The sequence below is a fragment of the Spea bombifrons genome, chromosome 6, assembly GCF_027358695.1.
Source record: "Spea bombifrons isolate aSpeBom1 chromosome 6, aSpeBom1.2.pri, whole genome shotgun sequence".
NCBI lineage: Eukaryota > Metazoa > Chordata > Amphibia > Anura > Pelobatidae > Spea > Spea bombifrons.
The window spans coordinates 13,555,705-13,579,709 of NC_071092.1; the positions used below are offsets into that span (position 1 = coordinate 13,555,705).

Genomic DNA, 24,005 nt, shown 5'->3' on the forward strand with positions numbered 1-24,005 from the left:
GTATCTCAAGAGTTCCAGACGTTCTAAAGAGACCAGCCCCACACGTGTTCAGAAAGCACCTCCATTGGCTTCAGAGCTGTTGATTAGATGTGCGTGGAAGCAAAATATAGCGAATAAAAGGTATAAGATAGCGAAGAACTGGCAAACTGTGTTATATGAACTATAATGTATGCTCATGTTTTTCCAAAACTTTTGGGACACCCAGCACTAAACTATAAAAAAGTTTTTATTACTATTAATTTATAACTTTAAAATTCATTAAAGAATGGTTCTCCCATAGCTGCCCATTTGTTAATATTTGCTAATCCTTTCTCTATAGGGGATGCATCTTTAATCTAAAACAAGACCAAGGATTGATTAGGGGCTTTAAAACAAGAAAAAAACGCATTGGCAAAAAAGCCAAACTCCCCAAACCATAGAAGTTGGAAATTACTTCTATAATTCAATTTTGCTAAATCCTGCGCAAAAAAAAAAGAAAAGTTGGTCGAAAAATAACAGACAAATAATACTTGTAAATTAACCAGTTACATATTTTTTAATAAATACACCCAAAGACCATTAAAAGTTGTTAATCTTAAAGTTTAAATTTCCTCATGACAGTGCAGAAAATAGTTCGATCATGGATTTTACTGACTATTAAACACTTGGTACGTCAGGTACATCATGAAAAGATGTCGCTAGAGGACCAATGATGTACCTGGTACCACGTCGTCGCCATTGCCACCTATGACCTAACTCAGCGCAAAACACGTTTTCATCATATCTCCTTTGTGGGCTGTGTAACCCTGCTACTGTATATTAAAAAATAAAATTAGAAAAAAGAGAGGAAACAAAATAAATACAAAAATATATAGCAATAGAGGGTGATTTTTTAATCAGGGGGTACACTAAACTAGAAAGAGGAAAATAACGGCTGAAGAAAGACATGGGAAAAAAAAGAAAAATACTCTGCTCCTGTAGCATAAGATATAAGGCCTGGTCCTTAAGGGGTTAAAGGGTATAATAACTACAGTAGAAACTGAGAGGAGATTTCCTTTAAAGGGAAAATAATAGAAGAATCCTTAAAAGGACACGACATAAAAGAAAACAGCAAGGGAAGAACGTAAAGAAATTATTTTGTCCCGCTTCGCTAGAAAGTCCGATCTTTAATTTTCTGTAACGTGCTTATCCACGAAACTCCAAAAAATATTTATTCCACAGGGCATTAAATTACATTTTAAAGCCTCTTCTCTGAGTGATGTAACTTAAACTAACCTTGGCACTCTTTAGCGGTCTCAAGGAACATCTGATAAGATAGATATGTACGGAGTGACCAGGGGAACAGAATATTCCCAAGTGGTCGCGTATATGCGGACATGTCCATAAGTTCATTGGCGTTTTACATAAGAGAAGAGTAAGCCCTGCTCTACTAAGTGTTTATTCTTAACACTAGAACGATAATGGATTTACTGTCTGTAAATAATGCATTTAGCTTACTAAAACACTCTGGGCAAAGGGGCGAATACATGTGAGGGGATTCTGCACAATCCCCCCATGCATTTCTGGAAGGGACACAATGGAAATAAAGGAACTACACAGCTATCGCATGCATTAAAATATTAATGATGGCTGCAGGGTCTGTTTATAGAGTGGATTGTAAACTGGTGTGTATTTTTCGATAGGACACATAGATTTCTATGTCAATCGAAAGGTGTTTGGCAAATTATATTATAAATCACCACATGAAATGTCTCAGAAAGAATACAGAAAGGGGAGAATACACATTCAGATTCTCGAGTGCTGCTGAAATGACCAACATGTACACACAACAGGGCAAGAGATCAGCGCACACCCAACAAATACTAGGTACCTACCTAAATAATGGGGATTCCGTCACATTATACGATCATGTAGTTCTTAGCCCTCATTAATGGTGTCCGGAGAAGGCTTTAAATTGCTTGAGAATCTCAGTCCCACTGATTCAGCTCCTTGGTAAGCAATATAACCATGAAAAATGATATATCACTCGCCAAACTTGGGGTACTTTGACGTAGTGGCGGGCGAAGCAATATATGACATGGTGTGGCAGAGTACCCAATATTTCTCAGATAGGTGTGTTGTGAATAGGATTGGCTGGGTGTGCGCGGATCTCTTGCTTTGTTTTGTGTACATGTAATGATTCACAAACTAGTTCAGTGACACAAATGATTTGCTTTACTACAGGTAAAACCCTTTTTTTTTGCTAATGCAGCGGATGGAATATGTAGAGCTTTGTGTAGTCACTCTAATTAATACTCCTTGCGACAGGCTTAGTGAACCACGAAAAAGAATTTCATACAAATAGGACACGTGGAAAGTTATCACTGACATTTCCTTTATCATGAAAGGAACGCAGACATTGTTTTGTGTATTTCTTATTTGTTCTCTGTGTGTATTACTCGTATTACTCGTTGGGTTTGGCAGCTTCTCACATGCAAATGATAAAAAAAAAAAAAAAAAAAAAAAAAAGAGGGAAAAAAAGAGACGTCCTCGCAACGCACAACAGTCTGATCAGGACTACACACCTCTGGGGTTTAATCAACCATGACTTGTGATGGACCTGTGCGAGAGAATGAGCTGCCCCTCCAATACGACACAGATACATAGCATGATTAACAACCACTGAAGAAAAGATACCGCCATTTACGCAGCGCTACAAAGCCAGCGATGATTATTTTTACTCACAATATGCAAATGTGTTCTCTTAAAAAATCCTCCCAGCTGTCTTTGCATTTATAGCAGGGTGCTGCCATACTCCCTTTGAAGAGCCCACACAGTGACGTGGCCATAGGTAGCTAAAATCAGAATACATTCTGCCTTAAAGCTGCTGCCAATAACCGTTGTTATGGTAACCACTAATTCATGACTATTCTGCGACACCCTCCATCAAGTGTATCCAGCTATGCAACAAATCCTAAAAGTAAAACGGATACATGATTTAGATCATTGTTGCAGGAAGAACCATGTTACACGTGTGCCGTCCTAGAGGTTGTAGCCTGTATTGTGATTAAATGCTGTAATATTTTGCTACAATAAAGTAGAGAAAGGCTCATGGATTAACAGAACATTATATATAATGTCTCCATTATCTTTGCAGTTCATCAAAACCCACCTCAAAAACTCTAAGCATTCCTTTGATCATTTATTCTCAGAGTCACGTTCACAAACATCTACCTGATACTTCGTATCCTTTCACACTTCACTTGCCATTATCAGCACCAAATACCTACACTGCATTCTTTCACACCACAAACTTATCCGTCAAACGTTGAAATACAACTTACTGATTACCCTACCAGCCGTCATGTGCTCTCCTATCAAGCTGCCGCGTTTCATATTATTCCATGATTTAGATAACAGAGGACAATAGACCTCTGTGCACCACTTTCTCTCAAGTGACTTCTCTAATATCTGCTGGCCAGTTATGAAGCACATCTCTCTGTTCAGGTGCCTATTTATACAATGTGGCTCCACATTGCCAGAGTTTAATTATTCTGTAGTGCTTTTAGTAGCCAATTTTTACTTCTTGCTGGACTATGCCTTTCAGTCTACTTTGACTCTTCAGTCTGGTCATTTGGTGCTTTGCTGACTTCTGGCCTCGACTTCATACCCCACACTGTGGACGCAGCATTTTAAAGGTTGTGTTTATCATGAGAACCTAAGACTCAACCCATGGGGACAATGATTGTTCAAATACCATCACCTTGTTTACTTCCTATTAACATCAATAGGATCGCCTCTGTAAATCCTAGATGAATCCAGTTACTAAACTAAACCTTAGGTAGGCATGTTTAAATAGTTTTGATACAGATAAAAACAGACATTTAATGACTCTATAAATTGAATTGAAACACAAAAGCTTACAGCAACATTTTTTGAGCTACACACTTTGGTGAAAATTTTACGTTTAGATCAATTCTGGCATTGACAGAGTGGGGGGAAATGAAGGAGACCGGAAGCAGTAAGTAAATATATTTTTAAGAAAAAAATAAAAAAATAAAAGGACCACTGGGTAGCTGACTATAAATCCAATATAATGGACAAAACATCTCACAGCATCATCTGCCCAAACACAGGTAGATCGTATGTAGGAGTGATTCAAGTGTTAATTACAATACAAGGACCTCTGTCAGCAACGGAAGAGGAATAAAAAGCGTGTGCCCTTCACATCAGAGCCTATACTATAAAAATACAATCTTTTAGAATACCTAGACAAAACAATATGACACATTTATTAGCTAATAAGCTTTAAAGCTCAAGATTTCTTGCATTGTGGGGGTTTCCGGTACAAAAAAAAAAAAAAAAAAAGTCACTGTCACATGGAGGTTTTGGCAAACAAAATGGTGAAATTCTCTCGACCATGCAAGGAAGTGTGGGGTAATATATAAATATAGAAGCAATGCTGGAAAGATGCCAAGTTTGAGTCTAATCTGGCAACAAGAGGTTATTAACTCACATTGTGACATGATACAGATTGACTTGTTCCCGAATCCAACAGAAGAAAAGGAAGAAAAGAGGTGCATATTTTTAATTAAGAAATATACATACAGGTAACCAAAGTTCCATAAAAATCTAGTCCCTAAAATTGTACTTATTTTGAACGCATGTTGGAGCTCTTTTTGCATGGGGTCCAATGCATTCCTATTGTGGCGGGAAAATGTTTTATTTAACTGCTCTTCATGGAAGCATTTCTATATAGACTTCCCAGTAAAGTAACTTGAGCACTAACCAATTGCATGAATGCTAGTAAAAGAGCAGTGTTCAGATAGCATACATATGATTGGCTGCTGCTACTCCCCTTGACTAGAATGAGAGTTCCAACGAGCATGTGCAGAAGGCAGTTGGGGGTGGAGTTATATGAAACAGAGCAACTCTAAAAACAACTCTTGCACCAATTTGCATGTATGCAGAATACACTGGAGTCCATGCAAAATGGACTACAATATACCTTTAATGAAAACGACTGATTAAGTATTACACCACAATAATTTTTTTATGAGGAACTCAATGTTAATATGGGCCTTTCATAGTGTCTACATGGTAGTGAAATATTATTCACATACTAGTAGGATATTAATAAAAGTCTAATTCTGTTCTGTGACACGTGTTCAAACATACTCAGACACACACTAACATTACCAAAGACATATGTTCACATGCTAAAATACCCCCATGCACTTACTAACATACATACCCAGACAAACACTAACATACACGCAGCTCACTTATCCCACAAAGCTTCAGCCTGTCCTTGACGCAGCTTGCGCTATGAGCTGCTGCGCTACCCCCTAGGGGTCACGTAATGCAACGTTGTGTGACCCCGCCCCCTCCAGGAAGATAAAGAGGTAAATCCATGTTCCAAGACTCACCTACTTATCTCTACTCCCGGAGCATTGCCCCCTCAGATTTGCCAATGATTCCAGACCCCCATGTGTGCAAGTGCAGACAGCTCTCCCACTAACTTCAATAGGAGCACTTTCCTGCCAATGATTGGCTGCTTCAAGTCAATTTATAAAGTACTTCAATAATCTGTTTTTGTTCAGGAGGCTGCCAAGAATAGGGTGCACTTTAACACATATGATAGCTGAGAAGTTCCTTTAAAAATTCCATTGTGTCTCTTTTGCAAAATTATGGGGGTATTCTGCGGGATAAAGCTATATCTTGTCTGCCTCTACTATATTCCATATACAACACATCTTCTCTACCAGTCAGCTCTAACAATGGTTTTGGCGAACACTGTTGATGGGTGTCTAGTCAGACTCTGGTGCTCATCCATGGAAATCACTCCCGCTTTCCTGACACAGATTGGCTACTTCAAGCTTAAGCAGGCGATTGTTGATTGCCTCCTAACTTCCTTTAACAGGTGGCTGGCACCATAATATGGTGCACGTTGATGCTCCGTTGCTGTAATGCCTTGATGTTGAGGCATTACAGCAACACTATTTGGGAGAAGAAAGTGATCTTAGATGGCTTTTTCAAACCCATTTAAACTCATGACGTGTCCGGCAGTCACAGGGTACACATTCTTCTTTAGACTTTCAGGGACTGTAACGTGCCCCTTTAACTAAAACTCAGGTCAACTCTGTCTTGCATTGTTACTTTCAGAGCAGCAAACTAGAAGTCTCCTTATAGAAAGGAAGAGCTGCATTGCTCTTCATCCTGTTTTTAACGTCATCCACATAGTAGGGCACAGAGCCGGCCTTAGGCGTTGTGGCGCCCTGTGCGGACTACTCCTCTGGCGCCCCCCCTCACTACCCCCCCTCTCTGCCCCTTCAAACTACCCGCCCTCTCTGCCCCTTTAAACTACCCCCCCTCAAACTACCCCTCCCCTCTACCCCTTCAAACTACCCCTCCCCTCTGACCCTTCAAACTACCCCCCTCTGCCCCCTCTGCCCCTTCAAACTACCCCCCCGTCGCACACCCCTAAGGCCGGCCCTGGTAGGGCACACAGGCAGATTTTCTGTATTGTGTTAGGACAATATCCGTTACCCATCAATCCGAGCTTTCCTTGGACTGCATTTATAGCAGGCAACATGTGGCCGCCAAACATAGGAGCAATGGCTTCCTTTTCTGTCCAAACTTTCCCAGGCTCCAGACCGCATCTGTACTTTTTCCACAGGTCCTTCGATGTAATACTTGCAATTGTAGAAAAAAAAAAAACAGTCTCTGTTTCCCGGACCCTCCCATGAAAAAAAGCAAAAGAACACAGAGTGCCAAGCCAAACTATTACTGGCTTTTTTATACGTCTGGATTTTAGAAGACTGAGCTACTACATCATCTAAATATTTTGGTTGGTGACAGGGAGGAAAATATTTCCTTGTTAGTAATTTTAAATTAATGAAACATCTGGTAACAGGTCTAGGAAAGTAAACTTTTTATATTTTAGAATATATAGAGGCCCAAAATAGAAAAACTGTGCCGTTGAGATAGCAGAGGGACCGGCGTATCGGACATTAAGGGCAGCAATTCAAACCAATAAAAATACTTGTTTTCGGATACACATTTTGCAAAATGTGTATGCTCTGATAATACAGGGTAACATGACACAAAATCCCCTAAAAAAATAGCAAATACACCTTTGTCCTCCAGTAACACACAAAACCACTAAGCTAATTAATCACTGGGATAAATAACCAACTGAGCAACCTAATGATGACCAATTCAATAAATGAATATATAGGTTGCAAGTAGAAAGTGGAACAACTTATGTTTAAGTCTAATTTGAAGAAGAAAAAAAAGCTACAGTAAAGCATTGGTTAATGATGGATACAATTTGTAAATAAGCCTTGATGACCAATATTAGGGGTGATCAGACATCATTAGAACTTGCTTAGCAAAGTTTAAAAAAAAACAAAAAAAAACCATAAACAAGAGCTTGGTTTCCCTTTACTCCAAATCAACTGTGCTGCCCGCCAGCAATATATTCATACACTGTACAAGCCACATTACCAACAAACATTGGGTAACTTCTATCGCATGGGATCTTTAAATAGCCAGCTTTGGGTAGTCACAAACATTTTTGAAATAGTATTTGTAGTTTAGTTTAGTGTACTTTCCATTACAGAAAAACACCATAGGGTAGGGATATCATTGATATAGTTAACTTTTAAGTCAAAGTATTTTCTCATCCTGGCTGATTTCATTTGAGTTCAAATAAAACATGATTTAGATTATACGCAACCCAAAATATTGAATTTGATGTTCTGGTTTCTATCACATGGTCCTGTACACGTGATGCAGGCAAGACAATGTGAGCTCTGTATTTGGGTTCAGAACCTCAGATACAGGGTATACTTTGATCAGGAAAGCATTGTATGTTCAAAAGAAACAGGAATTCAAAACATAATTAGGGTAGGGGACACCTTAAAGGCTCTGCAGCCAACCTCAGACTCCCAAGATAGAGGAGGATCCATCTCAACAGTAAGGTCCAACTCCAATCCTGGAGTTAGTGAACAAACCGATGAGATGGCATATTCAAACTCAAACAACCCATCCAAAGTGGAAGCAACTAACAGGACACCGATAATAACCTTTTGATAAAAGCTAGACTCTGAATAACCCATTGAGTCATGTAGATAACATTGCTACAAGTGCTAAAAATATACACAATTCCAAAGTGAAATGCAACCTTACGTCACAACAAACATGTGTACACGATGAGTGCTAGAGACGGTGACTCTTGGCACAAAATGCGATACGGTGATAATAAAATCATTAGAGCCAGGGAATAAGTGATGGATTTGACAGAAACTTGAGTTTCAATGGCCATATATATTATTTTTCGTAACAATGCCAATACATTTAATAGACATTAATGTGACAGTAAATGTATTGAAAATTACAATAAACAGATGCAGTTCTTATTCCATCGTGGCTCTGGTTTTTCCATTCTCTCGTAATATTGTTAGTAACTGTTAATATACAGCAAAGCTTCCTGTAGAAAATGATTTTGCCTTCCCAAGGGCAGAAACATTATTCCACATGACACCAACGCCATATGTCTCATTGCCTTTTCATGCAAGGGTCAAGCAGTATCTGCCGACCCTATGAAGATCTCAGTACACAGAGTAAATATTTATCACTTTGTTTCGCTTTGGCCATCTGCCAAGCCGGCTACACAAATCTGTATTCATTCTAAATATAGCGTTCTTCCCGCCCTTCTTCCACCATCCTGTTTAATTTGCGATTTGGTGAACGTGGAGAAGTGATCTTACTGGAAAAGAGAGCTTACCTAATCCAATAAAAAAAAAAAATCAATAATAAAAAAAAATAATTATATATATCTAAAGAAATTGAATTTGTCTCAACAACTGTAAATACCTAATGGCTGTTGCACCGACACAAACTTCTTTAATTTTAGGATACCCCCTGAACATTATGGATTTTGTAGTTCCATTAAAGCCGGTGCTAGATTTTGAACAACCAAGCTAATTAAATGGGGCTACTTGGCTTTGACTGCCCCACACCTTATGGGCCAAATCTGCCAGCCCTCCTACAAACCTGTACAATATGTGTGAAGCACTAAATATATAGCTTTTAAAAACTTTATGTTCTGCCTCATTATCAGTATCTTCTTAAAGAGACACTCCAGTGCCCCATGCAGCCCCACCAATGAATAATGGATATTAATCTACCTTATAATTTGCCAGGTTACCTGTAAGAAAAAAAAAAAAAAAAAAAAAAAAAAGAAGTGTTTTAGAAGGATCTGCTGCTCCAGAGCTACAGCACATAGCCCCTCCATTGTCTTCATTTGTGGGAGAACTTTCCTTCTTATGATCAGCTGCTTCAAAAGGGGGTGCTTACTGCACATGGGGTGCTCATCAGACTTCCTTGTACAAGTCAGTGCAGGAGCTGGCTGACGGTAGACGTAGCTTTCTCACTAACTGGCAGGCAGAAAATGTGTTTAGCCAAATGCATCTGATGCACGCTAAGGTTCATTTACTCTAAAGCAGTGGTTCTCAACTCATGGGTCGCGACCCTGTCATCAGTGGGTCGCGGAGGGTCAGGGCCGGACTGGAGGCATACCAGGAAAATTTCACTTTCCTGGGGCTGCCTTACACATTCTAGCGGCAATCCGCGAGCAGCAGGCTGTCAGGACCGCGGCCGCAACAATCAGGGCCATCAGGCAGCCTCCGGTCCAGCATGTACTTTAGCATTACTCCCCAACCGCAAAGCAAGTTGCTTGATTGGCTTGCGGTCGCTGTCTGTTCCTAGTGGGAGCTGAATAAAGTTTTTCTCTGATTGCTCCTCCCCTCTTCCTGCTGCAGCCCGCGGACAGCCTTTCCCCACTCCCTCATCTTTTCTGAGGTTAATTTTGGGTCGTGACTTAATGACCAAAGACAAATGTGGGTCCTGAGGATACACGGGTTGAGAACCACTGCTCTAAAGTACATATGATGTCTGGAGTGTCCCTTTATTGTTGATTTAAGGCAGGGTGTGTATGGTAGGTCATAAGTCGGACACGGTTTCACATTAGTTAACATTGTTCGGTTCCATTTTGTGGAAAAAACAAAGCCAATGAATGACAAACTAATTTTCAGAGTAGAAGCAGGGTAGATTTTAAGCCAGGAAAACAGAACTGGGTAAAAGTCTCCTTCCCATTATTAATTTTGGCCACATGAGAGTCTGGCTCAATAAGTCTGGAATCTGATTTGGCCCAAACTTGCACACCTCCAAAATATTGATAAAATAGGACATGCTTTGCCACAGTTTTAAAAGTGAAAGCAACAGATCCACTTTAAGCCGAGTAGTTTGCCACACGGGTAATATTGTTTATCAAAGGAATGGAAATATATCTCTAGAGAATCACGCTCTCAGATCTAATAGTTCTGCTGTTGATTTGTAAGGCAATAATGATTAGCACACAATAGGTCTCCTTTGGGACTAAAATTCTTTGATCTTACCCTATTTTATTTAATTGATTTGTACATTAACAAAACAATGCGTCTCCAGAAAGGGCACTTAACATTTTACAGTTCCATAAATAAATCTCTACTCTGGCAGCTCGACAATCATTTCAGATAGTGTTTCTAACATGATAAACTTGCATAAAACTGTGAAAAGGGAAGCCCCATGCAAAATATATTTTTTTCTGACCATAAAAGCATCAGTTCTTCTATATTCTATAGCGAGTACAACCTGGCCGGAAATAAAGCTGGTCATCACCTCTCTCAAGGACCCTCTCTTACTACTGCACCAACCAGCAATACTGGTATAAAATTTAAGATGGCGCCACTTCCCACAACCCAGACATCCCATCTGCTTTAATACCAACTACATTACGCCCATTCATTTAAGTAAACTACTTCCAAGACTTTTTTTCAGTGGGATATTATTATTACCACTTTTTTTATATACACACACACAACGCCAACAATTCATGCAGCACTCCTTACAGAAAGGGGTATGACAAAACTAGAATTGACAGACTAAGACAGATTACAGACATTAGGTAGAGAGGGACATCTATACAAATATCCCTATGCTTGGACATTATTGAAATCCCCAGGTTGTTACCCTTTTGAAATTAGAGGTGCAGCCACCACCTTCTTTCCCATCTATATGATTTGTTGGTGAATTCAAGCTTGCTTTTCTAAACAACGAGAACACACAATCAAAAGAGCACAAATTCCATTAAAAGATATTGCTCCATCTGTACCAAGTCAAGAATACTCTTTTAAATTATTAACAAGGTGGTATTAATACCAATTCATATGTCATAAACAATGCATTGACCCAAAACATTTCAATGGGTTTTAAAGATTTCCTCCATATGTGATGTTCTTGTCCTCCTTATCCAAAAAACCCCCAAAACAAACTAATCTTCCTTTCTTCTCCAAAAGCATTCCTTTTCCACAACTCCCATCTCATGATACAAAAAAATTAAAAATAAAAAAAAATGATGAAGCAGCCAATCAATGTTTTGAGAAGTATTTATACCTCTCCAATGGGAATCACACCCCCCCACACACACACAAAAGTGAAGTTTGTTCCGGGGATGGAGGACCTGGTACATGCTGTTCGTTTTGTGGACTACAAGAGCCCTCAGACTTCCCTGGAGAGAATTTCTTTCGTCAGATCTGTGTAGAAATAAAGTCTTGCATGTGGATATCCACCATAAGCACAGACATATCTCGCCACCCCTTCTATTATATGAGTTAAGAAAACTAAGTAATGTCTGCAAACAGCGAGTACCCCGATTTGGTCTACAGATATTGACTATTGATTCTGACACTGTGTTCGCTTCCATTATGTAACTGAAATTTCCATATCAATAGCGAGACAAGACTACATTTTAATTTCAGCGCTGAAAGTTTTCCAGAGTGTTAGGAATGCCCACAAATGACAATGTTTAGCTAAAACTGAATAATAAGGGGCTTTGCAGTACGCAGTTAATGATATAACCAACCAATAGCATGCAATACAATCCGCTCCACTTTCTTTGTATTTGTGGTGCATAAATTAGCTGTTTAATTGTATAAGTCAATTACCGGTATATGTGTTAGAAAAAAAGGTGTCAATGAGCAAGTTAAACCGGTTTCTGTAATTAGGGCACCTCTGTGATGAAACGCTTACTTAGCAGAAAAATAATGCAGGAAGCCTCGGTTATGCGCTATTCCAGTAGGTTGTACAAAAAAAAAATATTATTGATACATGAAACATAGGAAGAGCTACTGATATGGTCTCAAAATCATGTTTCATTGTATTTCTTTACATTATCTTAGGGTCACATTATATATTCAGGAAACAATGATAAATACTTAACATTTTAACCCCTTAATGACAAAGCCTTTTAAATCACACACAGTAACAGACTGGTAGAAAAGGAGAAAAGGGCCCTGCTTGTGCAAGCTTACAATCTTGTCGGTTTCAGGATCAGGATACTTTATTTCAAAAACCCAGTTTTTAGGTAATCATATATTTCACCCATACAGTTGGATTCTCTATAAAGGAGAATATACGTGTGAAGGAGGCGCCCGCCGGTATTCTCACAAACTCCTGGCCATGTATCGCCTAATATTCTTTGCCTTTTTATACCTTAGCTAGTAAGGGGAACTATACACTTCAATACAAAAGGGCACCTAAAATATAAATCAGTATGGGTGTATTTTTCCCTCAAAATATAGTTTATTTTTTAATTGAGGTGCCCATGTTCAAGCTGAGATATATAAAAACTGCAGCCAGTTTGCGGCCCTCGACACCAAGATTTGTGCCCCAAAACACAGATTCAAGTCTATAGAGAAATAGGGTAATGCAAAACCTCCAAGGAGCGTACCTTTAATAACAGGCACGGCTGCACCACAGGTAGCCTATCCATTGCTTTGGAATACTGTAAGAGAAGATGTTTATTGGCCTTTTTGTATGTGCCAAGGATAAGAGGCATCTCTGTCTGTAAGCGGGTTAACATCTTTAGTTACAAGGCACAGATTAGGTGTGCTCACTGATCAAAGACAATTAGTTGGGACAGTGAGAACGCAGAGGATAACAGGATAAGGTTTAAAGATAAATCACATCCGCTGACAGATCACTACCATCACACAAGTACCATGGCTTCATGATTTCAGACATTACTACTGAAGCTGCTATGTGAACATTCAAAAGCGTCAATGGTTTCCGATACTGTGTCAAAGAAACTCTCACATATTCAATACACACACATACCGTATATCTATACTATATAGAAAATTACACAAAATTCAATTAAGCATTCAAGATTCATATTAACACAAAAGATTATCCACCACCACCTCCAGTTAGTTATCTTCTATATTCTATAGCGAGTACACCCTGGCCGGAAATAAAGCTGGTCATCACCTCTCTTACTACTGCACCAACCTGCAATACTGGTATAAAATTAAGATGGCGCCACTTCCCACAACCCAGACATCCCATCTGCTTTAACACCTACATAAGGGAAAAACTACAGTTTCTTGAAAAAAAATTCGTCTCTCTAATTGTTCTCGAAATAAAAAAAAAAAAAAAAAAAAAAAAAAATTAATTTACAATTATATACCGCCTGTGGTAAACAATAACCCAGCAGGATACTCTGAATAATGAAAGTCTATGGGGAAACATATTTCACAACTACTGCCATAAAGAAATCAGCTCGGCGTGGTGTCTGAGCAGGCAAAGTCACCCAAATTATCACACGAAAGACAACAATGGCAGCCTCCAGGTCTGCAGCTAAAAGGAAGTTTATGGGAACAAAATGGGATAAAACAAAGTTTCTTTCTGGGCAAAACTTGTATTACCGTATGCAGGATATAGCAATGTATATAATGCTCATGTAGAATGTTTCATAGGAGTTCCCATTTAAAAATCATTAAAAGGGGTATAAATACCAACTCAGCTTTCAAAAATGTGATTTCTCCCTTTTAAAAAAATAATGAATTCGACTTAATGGTTTGGCAGCCACATAGTACAGACCTATTTTGATGGTTATCCCCAATTAAGTAGTCAAATACACTATATCATTATCACACTGCATGGCGATAATTACCCAGAACGACTAGCATAGTCATAATCAGTGTTTGCGTAGAAAATGTCACCAATATATCATATGGTTACCTACAATGACGACATCTACAGATAAAGGACATTATCTGCAAAAAACAGACTAAAACCCATTAATCCTTAGCGCAACACTACGTTAGTGTATATAAGTAGAAGCTCCCTTTTAAGATTGTGTATAAATATAGACAGCTACCTGTAGGCAATGTCACTTCTGATTTCATAATTTTCATAAATGTAGCATTTGGCAGCAGAGCAAGCTAACAGCGGAAGGGTAAGACCTGTTGATGTGCCGAGTTCAAACAACAACATTTCAGAGCGCAATGAACCAAATCAGACTTCATCTCCAGTTCATTTATGTAAAGCCATGGAGTACATTTTTATAAACATGCAGCAAAAGTGATAACAACAACAAAAATGAAACAGAAAGCTAAGAGAAACCAACATATTTAAGCAGCGTTTAAAAGGAAAGCGCCTTTCTTGTTTGCCACCTGTGCGCTAGCCACCCTCCTAATGACATCAAAAGTATGTCACTTTGTCACAACACGGTTATCTCAGAAGAACTATACAGTCACACCGGCTTCCCCATCCCTTTTTATTTGATGGCACATTAGCTCATGCATCAGGCTAGCATCACATTGGCAACAAGGTTCAGTTCTGAACACTGACTATAGAGGAGAATGGAAGAATATATTAACAATATTAACACGTGTCCATGTGCAGAAGCCAACACAGAAATAATAAAGCACCATTTAGCTGAAACATTTGTCATTCAGATCTTGGCGACTCTACAGGATATACAAATAGGTATATATAGATCCTATATATATATATATATATATATATATATATATATATATATATATATATATATATACTTTCATTACATAGTTGAAGACGCTACAGGAGGATATTACTGTAACTATCTTAAAAATATAACCGGGAGATCACTTTAAAAACTAAGCTTGCCTATAAATATTTTTCTAGATACTGCTGCCCTTTATAGGCACGATTCAATAACTTTATATTTAATCTGTACAGCCCATTTGAATTATATATTTGACTTGTGTTTAAAAGGAGAATTTAATATGCTATTTTTACACAAGGGCCAATGGGGAGGAGCTCAAACAGCTTGGCACAGATTCCAAATGCTAGTTTGACACAAGACCTAAGATTGAACAGGTGGAACAGAAATGATTACTTTAAGGCTATTGAAATTCGATGATCAGTTCCTCCTATTTTACTAGTAGGCAAAACGGTTTTGTGACTCCAGAATAAAAATGGGGAGTCTGCAGTCACTAAACAGGCAGATGGACTACTTTAGGGCAGAAAAGGTATGCTCCTGTTCACGTACCAAATCTTAGATATGACCATGGACCACAAAAGGAATTAGGCATCTTGGCATCTGGCGAAAGGTCAGAAGTCGGACCCACAAAGTACAAAGAATCAAGGAGGTTCTTCATGCAACCAACGCTGTAAATACGCATTCAACTCCAGAACGGTACAAGCCAGTATCAGGAGCTCACAATCAATATAGTGATAGGTTAAAGACTATCCAAGAAGAAAATCGAAAGCTGGGTCACCTGAAATAATGTGGCATACAACAATCTTTTACTGTAGAAAACCAGAATAAAATAATCCATGGCAGATATCCAAAAGGGTCCAAACAACGCTGGTGAAAAACCTAGGACTTTTCGTGCACAATGGCACTTGATCGTAGGGACTAACATTGTGCAAGATCATGCCTACAAAGACATCTTGTTAATTTCTCCTCAAATCGGTAAAACTAGAAAGGGGAGGAAAGAAGTCGCACTTGCCCTATGGAAGTTACAGCCCTACCATGGACTTTGTTGAGGAAACGATGACTTTATCCTACTTTATTATTACTCCCCCTCCAGACATGCTCCCTTTCGTAGGACCCCTAAAAATCCAGAAAGCTATATCCAGATAAGCTACTCTGTCTCATGCAAACTTCATGCCGGATGTGGTTGGCAGTAATAGCCTACTATATCTCCAGAACGCAGCCAAAAACACAGACTTGGAAATCTAGGATTTAAATGGTCTATATATATATTTAATATTTAAAACAAACCAAAACATTTTAGCTTTTAACAAAATATAAATCATAATATGTCTGCGTGGGTCCTGTCTCCCAAGAGTTTCTAATATATCAAGGGATGAACGTAAACGGCTTCATACTTTTTCCACATAAATATGAAAAGATCATAAAACTAAAAGCAAACACAAAATAGAAACAAAACCCTCAGTAATTGGTGTTGTGGACAGGTTTTTTTTTGGGGGGGGTATTTCCCCTTTTTGTTGAAGAGTAAATACACACCGACAACATTTATTGGAAAAAAAACACACACACAAAAAAAAAATTGATATGAACTTGTAATAGACGCTTTTCTTGTTGGCACTTGTAAAAGTCCTTGGGGCTCAAATTCCACTGAATAACACTCAGACATCTCGGTATGCTATTGGTTTAAGTCTTGTTCAGGACAGATAGATAAAGGGTGTGATTATTTAAGTGAAAGGTAAGGTAATCAGACTTTGGTCTGCTACATGAAAAACATGGTTTCATTTCAAGAAGTTAACAATATACACTTTAGACTAGAAACAGGCGTGTCTGTAAATACTACACTCCTTGCGAAAGATGTTATCAAGACATTACTAAGAGTTAAGTCCAGAATTTTTTCTGTTCATATGCGTAATTGGTTGTTTTTTTTCCTCGTCTATGCACCTTAATTGTGAAATGGAAAAGATGAAAACATTTTGGATTTACATTTTAGAATAAACTGCAATAAAACGCCCATGTTTTTCTAATACAAATCACTGGTCATTATGACCCTGAAATGTCTTTTTTTTCTCATCAATTTCTATGGAATGAAAGATTAATAAAAAAAAAAAAAAAAAAAGAAATTATATATATTCATTGAAACGAAAGATTCATATGTCAAGGCCCCCCAAGTACTCCACATTTAAAGGGATACTCCAGGCATTATATACACTTCAATGCATATACAAAGCTGCGTGGTCCCTTTTCTACAGAGATCCCCCAAACGCACTTACCCTTTTCCCCATCCCCTCGCCCCAAATGAATTGTAGGAGATGAATTCTCCTTGGGATGGATCGCTCTGCACATAATGTACTTTAAACCCAATACGCATGTGTAATTTCAATGTAAGTACTTCCCTGCCACTGAATGACAGCTTCAAGTAATGTTGAATCATGGAGGAAGAATTAAGACATCAGACCATCCCTTTAACATGAAGACTTCCTGTGTTCCTAAGACCATCGTATTACTGAATCACAGTGAATCGTAACTTGACTGATCCATCAAACCTGGGACAGCTTTACTAAACATAGCCGAGTGCTAGCATAAGGTCGATGTTCTTAAAACATGCATTGAGGCCTTTGGAAAATGCACTTTATGAGGACTTCTCTATAGGACACGCTGTGCTTCTAAGACTGTAACCTGAATCACAATGGTGCTGTATTTCCAAGCTGCGTTTAGGATGGCCCAAACTATCAATGTTCTCCTTAATAACCAAGTCACTTTCACTTGATTAAAATGTTTCTAAGCATACACATTGCTCTCTATAGCATGACAACCACACATTTACAACGGACACAGTAGTTACGCCTCTTCAGTTTAAAAGCCCTTCTGCGTTTTTGGAGTTTGTTCAGTTTGAGGGCAGAGATCTTACCTTAATTTGGAAAAGCTCTTTGGAAAACTATAACAAAGAGGGAGCTCGGTATTTAACAGCTGTGGAGCTTGAGTTCTGTCACTCAGGTTTTCCTGGAATATCTTTGTGATTTATTGGCATACATACATATGTAATAATACATCGTAGAAGAGGTTTTGATTAATTGACATACAAGAATCGTATATACAGTATTTATTAATGTATCGCTAGTTCTTCAATCAGTTTCCAGGTAACTCTCAACCACTTCATACGCAAAGTCTCGCATTAATCGTAGGATAGCTTTTTCAAACATATGTTTTCAATCCTCTTTGCCTAAACAAAAAAGATGACATGAAGCAAAGGATCCGACACAGAATCTACAGCTAAAAGCCCTTGAACCTTACCAGGAATCTGAACGAAGACTGTCGCACTCAAAATTGAAATATAGGAAATTAGTTTAACAGATTTCCAAGACTTAACAAACTGATACTAAAATAAACAGCAAGATTCCTGGACTTAATAATACACCAGAGTGACCTCTTGAGTCAACAGCCTAAACTATTATAGGTCTACCAGTAAATTAACATTTTAGACTTTGTGTCCCTAGTTTAAAACATGTAATAGTTTTGGAGATACCAGTGTTTTATGGAGTAGTCTACCTCTGAAAAACGCTTTGCGGTAAAGTGGATTTTGGTTGTACAAATTTTGTAAAACAACATGATTTACCCAATCAGTAGGCTATAAGAGTACCATTATCAATTATCATGCAAATCAGCGGAAGAAAGATACCCCCAGTAAGATGAACAGATAAGAATGTTGAAGCACCATTTCTGATAATAGTGGCGTAATAAGGAAGGTCTCGGGATAAAGTTACCTTGATCACTGAGCCTAAAACTCAAGAGTGTAGCCCAAATACCTTTAACTCACAAATGCAGATTGAACTGTAAAATCCGAGTTACTAACGCTCAATTATTTTTTGGAACCCAGCCTGCGTCTTTAAAAAATGGAGATGAATTTTGCAACATGAAGAAGACCTCAAGTTCATTGTAACCCTTGGATACAAAGACAGCATTTTTAATGCCCATGTCCAAGGTTTGGAACTAATATACAAAAAAGTTGTCCCTTAAATAGATATCTTTACAATTTTATATCGGTTAAAAAAAAAATATGTCCTGCAACAGAATGTTTAAAGTAACTGAAAATAACTTAGTTTTTTTTCGCCTTCAATACATATAAAAGTCAGTCCAACATTTAAAGTTTATAAATAGGTAATGCATGTTACTATACCACTAAACTATATCTGGGTACCTCCCAACAGTCCCTGGAATTTGCAAGCTAGCAACTGAAGGTGGTTATTTGGGTAAGGTGGTTGACCATGCCTACACCTTCAGGGGGCAATGTCTTTCTTGTCACACCTCCTATGCGTGGGGGCTATAGTAAGTGAAAGCAGTGGCAGTTTTACCATATGCCAGATTCTAGCGAATAGATACATGGTCTACTAGGACACAATCAAAGAGAGTGCTCCCAAAAATTCAAGAAAGATATGGCTGAAATCTGTTTCATATACCTGATGTTAGAAGATGTCCAGTCCAGAGCAGGGTCAAGCCTGAGAGGACATCTGATGGGGGTGTCAAAATGCAGATCTGTTAACTGTAATACAAAATAAAAACGTGATGTTAACACACATATATGTGAAGTTGCGTATTAAGAGTTGTATCACTCATTTGTAGTATTACTCAACTTGATGCATCAGGAAAGAATAAAGCTATATTTATTAACTGCAATACACTGTCCAAGGTAGTTCTACCATTGTATATTTAAATGCTCGCATATCATGGATAGTTAACAGACCCATGAATCCCTCTACTGTTCTACTCTATGTTTAGGAGGGATAGTCCCTCTTTCTTCTCTTTGCACCTCCCCTTTACATGGACATGAAAGATGCTCGATGGGTATAAGTGTATGAAAGTGTTGTATACCCCCAAAAGTCACAATAATGTGTATGCAATCAGCATGAAATATTTTCACAAATTAAATATATATATATAGACCATGGGATCTCAGAAACATTCCTGTTGCAGTCCCGCTACTGGTCACATCGTTGACCACTTACTCTGAAATAAGTGCCGCTCTATGGCGACATGAAATGTTGGAAGGTGCGCCAGGTCAAGATTTTATATAAAACGTGTTCATAAATACTCATATACTTTTCAAATCACACAGAAATGTGTTGAACCTTTTCTGAGTAATTTGTGATACGTTGTAGTGAGTAGTTTACCTCCTTATTGCTGTAGTATTACATATAGAACGTGTGTGTGTGTGTGTGTGTGTAAAATGTAACCTAGTAGAATTGTCTGCAAAACAATACTGTACTGTTATATGTGAGTCAGTCTGCTTAATGGATGGATAGGCGTACATGCTCTCCACGAATGTATGCATTTAATGTGTCTATCTTAGAGTCTACTCTAGTATCTGGTTGCATGTATATAACGCGAGACTCAATGGCAGCATTGGATAAATGCACAATAAACATCTTGAAAGACCTATTATAGCTTTCACTGCTATGACAACCAGACTGATATGAAGCATGAATTTGTCTATGACAACTCGGTGAGGACCAGTAAACACGGTAGGACAGTACATACATAATAACTTGATAAACTGACAATGCTTCAAAAATATAACTATATGCCAGACGTGTTTATACTTTCCTGGTAATTATTAGATCTGTAAGTTTTCTCTGATACTAAAATGCAATAACACACAATAGTTTATCCATTGAATAGCTGTTGCAGACCTGAGTGAACTACAATGCCTCCTTTCAGTTGGTGACATGGTCCTTTCACATCTTCACAAGCACACGGAAGGACTTATGGAATTCAGAGGGTAAGTCCATCTTAGCGACATAAGTGTGGTGTCAACTAATGGCACAAATCTGCTCAAACATGATCTACCCCCCTCCCCACAATGTTTGGCTTGGCCGTCTGCTTGGATCCAGAAGTACTCAGGTTGAGTGGCAGCCTAGTAGCTACAGAGTGAAAGATGGAGCAAGTGGTCAACACTACCACTGCATGCATGGACCCTACATCCCTAGCATGATGGATATGATGCTCAAAAGTATACAGCATATGTAAAAACATACACTAGACTTATCTGTATCGTCCAAGGACCAGAAAAACACAAAAAACCAGCGAGACGCAGCTCATTTTACTGCCGTGCATGACTTGTGACTTTTTATCTAAAACTTTGTGGACAAATCTTTTCCTTGACCTTTAGTGCATCTGTCATCAACTCTATATTTTTTCACCCCTGACTATGGTTATTTAAATAATATTTTTGCAAAAATTTAACAAGTTAAAATGTATGCAATGTGCCAATAACCCACGTACTTGTAAAGCAAAACGGAAATCACTAAAACCACGTCCATTGAAGTCACATCCCCTGTGCCCGAGTCCGAAAAACTAAAATGTGGCCACCCTGCCACTTTTATGAAAATATAGATTTTGCATTTGTATAAAGCATATCATTACTTCTGTTAACTATACAACATCCAGATTAATCACAATATTAGCTGTTTGTCATTCACGCTGTGATTTAATGAAGACATTCTTAATCCTGCTCAGTAATACGCAATTAACAATTATCCTCTAAAATGATATTAGCAAAATAATCCCACACTATTTAAGTCAATTTAGAAAACAGCTTTTGCTTTGACAAAACAAAAGCCATGTTTTTTTCTATCTTAACGTCTTGCTGTTGAACAATCCATTAAAACAATTCAACAACGGACAAATATTAACCGAGCTGAATTTTCTGACCTACATTTCAAGAACGGCATCTGCGCCCAGCAGTTAACTCCACACACAACTCAATATCAATGAATAATTTAGTCCAGCGTATAGAGACGTTAAACAACCCTCTTATAATCAGAAACATTTTTCATTTTAAGAGCCGGTCAATTCCTGTACATTTAAAGCACCATATACAACCTGTGGACGGAGTACATGCAATGTTAGTCTATATTTCAAATATGCCCTGCGCACGGGGGGCATAAAGCACTGACAGCTTGGAAGAGAAGTGGCAGAAGAGTTACTTCTAGTCATATGGTTCTATAGAGCAACCAAAACACGTTTAACGTTATGTAGATGTATGAAATTTGTATGGGTGTCCACTCGTATACAGAAGCTCTTGGGGGATGACCTCAGCTCTACAATGTGTATTTACCAGATCGAGAGTTTTCAGTGAAGTTGAATAATCCAGATCCCTTTACTAAGCATTATGGAGAGCTTAGCGTGGCAAGGTTAGGACCAAGGTGGTATTGCAGAATGCACAGAAGGTCATCATCAATTCAGCAGTGTATTATGTAGACCCAAGTCAGCTCTTTTTCAGGGGTAACTTACTGGAGTTGAAGTTTCATAATGATAGACCTCAAGGATCTAGGAACTAGCAGATACCCCTTAAGATGTCATGGAGACATTATGGGGTTCTCAGAATTATTTTTTTTGCCATGACTTTGTGTGTGTGAGTGTGTGTCTGGCTACGTTAGTGCCATGACTGTGTGTGTGTCTGTCTGTGTATGTTCGATTCCTTCGACTAATTCATTTTTATACCTCCTATAAGGAGCTGGCAGGGTAATATGTATGCAATGCACTTACTACCCAAGTTAACACAATCTATATTAAGTCAATGAGATTGAGAGAAACGGATTAATATAAACAAAAAAAAAGTCACACTGGTCACACCCTGTAAAATCGTGCACACTCCATGTATTCCATGTCCATAATCTATACAAAGTTCTATTTGTTGTAAATCTGACCTTAAACCCATCTTCCTATCTAGGTGTTGGCAGTCAGGGGGAGCCCTATAGCAACTATTTCCCTGAATGGTCACTCTAGAAGTCATTAGATAAATCTGCTATACAAACAATATGTTAATACAATATGAATATTCGGGGGAGGGGAATTCACATAAGCATATACATCAAATAGATTGAGCAAATGTAACCTATCTGCCACTCCACTGAGATAGTGTAAAACAATGCTATGTTTCTGACTTTGTGGGGACAGTTTGGGAAAGGCCCTTTTCTATTCCAGCATGACTGCTTCACAGTGATCAAAGCAGGTCCATGAAGACATGGTTGGATGCGTTTGGTTTGGAAGAACTTGACTGGCCCACACAGAGCCCTGACCTCAACCCCATCAAACACCTTTGGGATGAACTGGAATGGAGATTGCAAGCTAGGCCTTCTCATCAAACACCAGTGCCTGACCTCACAAATGCTCTACTGGCAAAAATTCCCACCGAAACACTCCAAAAAATATTGTTGAAAGCCTTCCCATGTATATATGCATTTCAGCAATAAATATCAAGTGAACATGCATGAAAACTAAACATTACCGCACCAGGGACAAGCTGTTCCAAAACTACAGTATGTGTGAATGAGTTCATGTTGCTTTTGTTAGCGATTCCATTATCTCTATTGATTTAAGTACTAGGTCATTGTGCAGCAAAAAGTACTGATGTAGACAGCACGTGCTGGTATAAATATAGACAGGAACAGAAACAGCTTCACACATCAAAATACTAGAAGCTGTTACCACAATATGAGAAGGTGATAAGATACCACACAAGAAGAGGTTTCCCTTACCAAGAAACAGGGAAAAAGTGCTTTACATTTATTTTAAAGGTTCAGTGTACTATAGCCAATACAGGCTCCAGGCAGAGTTCTAGTATGGTTGGGCACTGTCCTAGTCATCCCCAGAAAACTACCTTCATGGAGGCCATCCTCTACACTGAGCTTCAGAACATGAGCACCTCAAAAGGACACGCGATGCCGGTACAGCATACTCTGGAGACTAAGATCAATTCTCCATAAATGGGCTTGTTGGGCAGATCAGTGATCTCTCTTGTAACTGGCCCATTGAGCAGCATTGCGTCAGGGAGCCTGATTGCCCAATAGGGTGATCTGTCCCCCAGTATGAGGCAGAATAGCTACCTTGGAGCAACCGTTTTTGGCATGGCTGGCCAAAGCCAATAAATATCACTGTCAACTGGTAATGAAATTGGCCTAGCATCATATACAGTATAATCAGGTGTAATTGTGGGTATTTTTACATGTGGCCGAGGTATCTCAAGAATAGTTCTGAAATTAATAGTTTCATCTCAAGCTACTTTCCAAAGGTCCTTGCTTGGTCCTCCTCACACAATAAACACACCAGGGTGCCTCAGTACCTCAGAACCTTGCAAGTGCCACACAACAGAAGTATGTTGCGTTTCTGCCCACGGTGC

At 38.6% G+C, this 24,005-nt stretch overlaps 1 protein-coding gene across 3 annotated transcripts in view; it reads right to left on the reverse strand.

The window, feature by feature from the left end:
• Window positions 1–24,005, reverse strand: part of C6H1orf21 (chromosome 6 C1orf21 homolog) — a 41,861-nt gene that overhangs the window by 14,118 nt on the left and 3,738 nt on the right. Inside the window, exons 2-3 of one of the 3 annotated variants that reach the window (XM_053469771.1) lie at window positions 19,285–19,367; window positions 1,854–1,967 (exon numbers count right to left, since the gene is read on the reverse strand). The exons of 1 other annotated variant lie outside the window; for it this stretch is intronic. The gene's annotated coding sequence lies outside the window, so the exon portion shown is untranslated. The remainder of the gene's footprint in view (window positions 1–1,853; window positions 1,968–19,284; window positions 19,368–24,005) is intronic. One more of the 3 variants, XM_053469770.1, reaches the window with a different exon arrangement.